The sequence below is a fragment of the Alosa alosa genome, chromosome 8 (assembly GCF_017589495.1).
Source record: "Alosa alosa isolate M-15738 ecotype Scorff River chromosome 8, AALO_Geno_1.1, whole genome shotgun sequence".
NCBI lineage: Eukaryota > Metazoa > Chordata > Actinopteri > Clupeiformes > Clupeidae > Alosa > Alosa alosa.
This window is the reverse complement of record NC_063196.1, coordinates 29,785,421-29,790,420: the sequence shown is the minus strand read 5'-3', so window position 1 is coordinate 29,790,420 and position 5,000 is coordinate 29,785,421. Positions and strand designations below refer to the sequence as shown.

Sequence of the window (5,000 nt, the reverse complement as noted above, 5' to 3'; positions counted from 1 at the left end):
GCTTTTAGAAAAAAGTATTTTGTAGTATTTTGAAAATACAAAAATACAGTATTTTATTTTGATACATTTTTTGGCTGCTGTAAGGTGGGTATTTTGTATTTTATTTGGAAATACATTTTGATGTATTTGTGCCCATCCCTGCACACACCGCAGCATATGTGGGAACAGGTCAAGACAACCCTACCCAGACAGGTGTCAACACACATGAATACATCAACATAATTCAAAGGCACACACAAACAACAGCTTGTACGAGAGACTCACACACATCGCAACATAAACGTCACAAATACACATGTCATGGGAGCCACATGTATATGCCAGCACGCATCAGAAAACCGTAAACATATGGCAACACACCTATCACATATACAACCATAAGCAACACACATCACTGATACAAACACATGCTCCAACACACGCGTAGAACCATAAGCATATGGCAACACACACATCACACGTGTGTGCATGTGTGTATGTGTTTTTAGGTGTGAATGAGTGCATGCGTGTGTGCGTGCGTACGTGGGTAGATCTGTCTGTCTCCTGTAATAAGGCAAGTGAGATGACTAGGGATGGAGTTGTCAACAGCTGAGGAAGTACTCAGTTCTGCATTGAGTGCATGAGCGTTTGTGTGTGTGTGTGTGTGTGTGTGAATGTGTATGTATGTGTGTGTATGTGTATGTGTGTGTGTGTGTGTGTGTGTGTGTGTGTATGTGTATGTCTGTGTGTACTGTATGTGTATGTGTATGTGCATGTGCATGTGCATGTATGTGTATGTATTGGATATATTGCAATACTGTGTGTGTGTATGCAGGGTGCGATTTGTAGGGGGGGATGGTGGGGATTTCCCCCCCTCTGGTTTTCCTATCCCTACCTCTGCTAAATTATTTTTATCCCCGGTGGGGACAACATTTATCCCCCTCTGCTCCTCATATTGATTAATGCTACTTGAAGTAAAAGCTGCACCAGTGAGAACAGTCTAGTAGGCTGGCCTACATAATAATCTGACATCAGAAATGCACCGCCACCTCAGCACTCATGCTGCTGACACAGTGGCTGCGTGATAACTTAATTTGGCCTTGATCGTGCAGGACATTTCAGAATGTCGAGTGTGTAATCCATCATAAATGGCTAGTTTCAATGGAAAAGTTAGCTGGACAAATGAAAGAAAACGAGAAGCATTCAGTGAAGCATATCATCATATTTAGAACCTTTCAAAATTAGAAAACTGAGCAACTGAGATGGGCGACAACTGCGTGGAGTAGAATGTAGGCCTATTGTCGAAAGGAACTTACATTAAATGAGGAGATATTTGCTGAATGTCACAAAAAAGTGTTACAGAAATTGCTTGGCATCGCTTTTTCAATGGCTCTCTACAAACACCTGTAGTTTGGGGAGGGACCGAGCGAAAAGCACTCGTTTGATAAATCAGCCAGTAGGCTAGGCCCAGTAGACAAATAACTTTCCAAAATAATCTGTACTGCAAAAAAACGAATGTTGGTGGGTATTTAAACTATCTGGGTGTTTTTAACAGCTGCAAGAAATAGAAGCTTCATGGTCTTTATGTTCTGGTTCGTAAATTATTTTCATAAAACTAGTTGCCCTATAACTTTACTCTCCAAACTCTTCACTGCACATTAGCCAATTAACTGACAGTATGATAGTAGGCTATTTATTTTCTGTAGGCTACAATAAACACATTTATTTTTTCTTCAACTTTTGCAATATTAATGCGACTACTGAACGCAAATCAGCAGGAGAGAGAATGCACGAGGCCTGGCGGCGTGTAGCGCAATGTGTAGGCTATTTGGTTACCAACCAACACTGTTAGCCAATTCACTAACTTAAGACTTCAGTGCCATCATATACAACGTTTTTTTACACAACAAATACAGAAAGGAGGGAGGCAGCAAAAGTAGAGGAGTCATTTCAGATGGGGCAAGAACAAGGTGAATTTGTATGCTTGTCAAAACGTAGTCCTACCCTGCATTAGAGGAGCTGATCATCATACCAAGCACACTCGCTGTTTAAAGTCATACACTAAACACTAAACTAAAACTAAAATGTTACAAAGGTGGCAAAATTAATATAGGCTATTATTAGCCATGACATTACTAGGCTATGAATCGCTAGTTCATTTTTTTTTTTTTGGGGGTTACAAAACTTATTCAACATCACCCCTCTGGTTTTACACAAATCGCACCCTGTGTGTATGTGTATGTGTGTGTGTATGTCTATGTGTATGTGTATGTGTATGTGTATGTCAGTGTTGCGCGGGTTTGGTCACAAGCGGCCCGCGGTCGCCCGATATTTTAATCAACCCGACCGCCTTTCGGTTATGAATATTAATTAGGACAAAAATTATACCCGACCAGCGATCCGACCAGCTTATTTACAAAATGTGTGCTTTTGGTTATAGCCTGCATACAGTGTGACAGTAGGCCATTTCTGTAAAACAAATTAATTTATTTGCGAAACTTTATGCAGTAGAACTACACGCAGTAGGCATGCAGGACATATGTTTGCGAGGACAGAGAATGAGAATAAGATGCCAAACCGCACGCAACCACCAAGGGATTAGAACACTAGGATAAGATTTGAAGGCCATGGACATACATCTTTCTTTTGAAAACAGAAATGGTGAGGCAAGGTAGGCAAGAGATACATTGCTGGTCAAAACGTTAAGCGTAAGATCTGGTTTATAATGCTGAATGAAGCACAAAAGCTTTACTAAAGACATCCACTGTTTAAAGTCACAAACACAACGAACTAAGGTAACTTTTATGCATCTGTGAGAACCTATACCGGTAGATATGGCTGTGTAGTCTGTGCCATAACATTTATTCCTGTAGGCTGCCGTTTTGGCTGTCATACTTAAATGGCTTCAAGAAGTAGGCCTACATAGACCATATACCATAGTACAAGAAACTTGTACTACTGTCATCTTCTTTAAGAACTTTTCCCAATATTTCCCATAGCCTATATCGCTTTTCCTGAAGGGGTGTCTTTATTATTTTAACTCGTGTCTTCAGCTTCTTTACTGTTGACTTTACTGTATTGATGCTTTACTGTATTGATGCTAGTTAGCCTTCTTGTGATATTTTAAGTAGGCCTATTTGTAGAAAATATATATTTAATGAATTTTAACTGACCCGCCCGCAAATTACCCGAATATCATTAAAATATTTTGTTTACGACTCATAACCGCTTGGTGATCATAACATCATCATGGCTTAATCCGCTTAATTTCGGGCAGACCGCGCAACACTGGTGTATGTGTATTGAATATATTGCAATACTTTTTACATAAAATGTAAAAATAGAGCTGGAAACCCAATTGGCTGTGTACCAGCTGGGCAATATAATATGTAGATCACATTCTATTGATAATATATACTGATAAATATCGCAATAGTTAGCTGTATAGACATTTTTGCACAGCCTAATGCTTTGATAAAAAATATAGATATTTGGTGCAATTGGCAGTGGCGATACAATACAATATATTGCGCAAGTGGTGATACGATGTATCGATATTTTGATATCAAAAGTACAGCCCTAGTGCTTTGTCACTTTAAAATACTGTCTTAATTAAGAACACAGAGGCTGTATAATCATGGACACACACACACACACACCTAACAAGACAGATGTGTGTGTGTGTGTGTGTGTGTGTGTGTGTGAATGTGGTAATGTGTCCCTGATTAGACAGCCTCTGTGTTCTTAATGTATGTATATATGTGTGTATGTGTATGTGTATGTGTGTATGTGTACACACACACACATCAGGAACAGCACCCCACAAATGACATACACACATACACACACACACACACACATACAGGTGCACACACAGGGGCACAAACACTCAGAAGTGTGTGTGTGCACATGGTCTATGAAGTCGAGTGAACCTCTCCCAAACTCATCTCCTTTTTTCAGTTCATTCTTTATTTTTTATACTGTAGTGCTCTTCACTATATCACTATTTCAGTCCCTCCTTATTCCACCCCACCCCCCTCCTCCCTCTGCAGTAAGGCTGAGTCCCCTACGTCTCAGCAATCTGGAGTACACACACACACACACACACACACAAAACACAGAGCAGCACACTGGCCAGAAATCTCTCCGTTGTCAGCCGCTGACACCACCAAAACACACACTGTGTGTGTGTGCAAGAGGGTGTATGCGTAATCAAGGTAGTGCGATACTAAACTGTATTTTGGTCAGTAGATTTGGGAGATTTGGCAGTCTGTTTTGGTGTCAGTCATATGCAAGTGTGTTTGTGATTTTATGTGAGTGCTTGTGCAAGTGTTTGTGCAAGCGTGGGTGGATATGTGTGTGTGTGTGTGTGTGTGTGTTTGTGTGTGTGTGTGTGTGTGTGTATATGCATATGTGTATGCATGTGTGTGTTTGTTTATGTGTGTGTGTGTGTGTGTGTATGCATGTGTGTGTGTGTGTGTGTGTGTGTGTGTGTGTATGTATGTGTGTGTATCTATGTGTGTGTTTATGTGTGTTTGTGTGTGTGTGTGTGTGTGTGTGTGTGTGTGTATGTGAGCCGGTTCACTGAGTTCAGCCTCTCAGCTCTCGCTGCACTCAGGGTAATTCAGCACACACTCCACCTGCGGCACTGCCAACCAAAGCTCTGGCCAGGGCACCAGGCCAACACCCATTTCCACTGGAAGAATGGCCTCCCTCTCTCTCCCCCCTCTCTCTCCCTCTCTCTCTCTCTCTCTCTCTCTCTCTTGCTCTCTCTGCATATCACTATTTCTCTCTCTCTCTTACTCTCAGTCCATTTCTTTCACTCTCTCACTCTCTTCCTCTCTTGCTCGCTCTGCATTCTCTCTCTCTCTTTCTCTCAGTCCATTTCTTTCTCCCTCTCTCTCGATTCAATTCAAGGTTACTTTATTAGCATGACTGTAGGTACAGTGTCGTCAAAGCACAAGCAAAACAGCAGAACATTTTTTACAGTAACAATTAGAACATTGACAACAGTGAATAAA

At 41.0% G+C, this 5,000-nt stretch overlaps 1 protein-coding gene across 5 annotated transcripts in view; it reads right to left on the bottom strand.

The window, feature by feature from the left end:
• LOC125299728 (DNA (cytosine-5)-methyltransferase 3A-like) overlaps positions 1–5,000 on the bottom strand; it is an 85,276-nt gene that overhangs the window by 20,473 nt on the left and 59,803 nt on the right. The gene's annotated exons all lie outside the window — the stretch shown is intronic.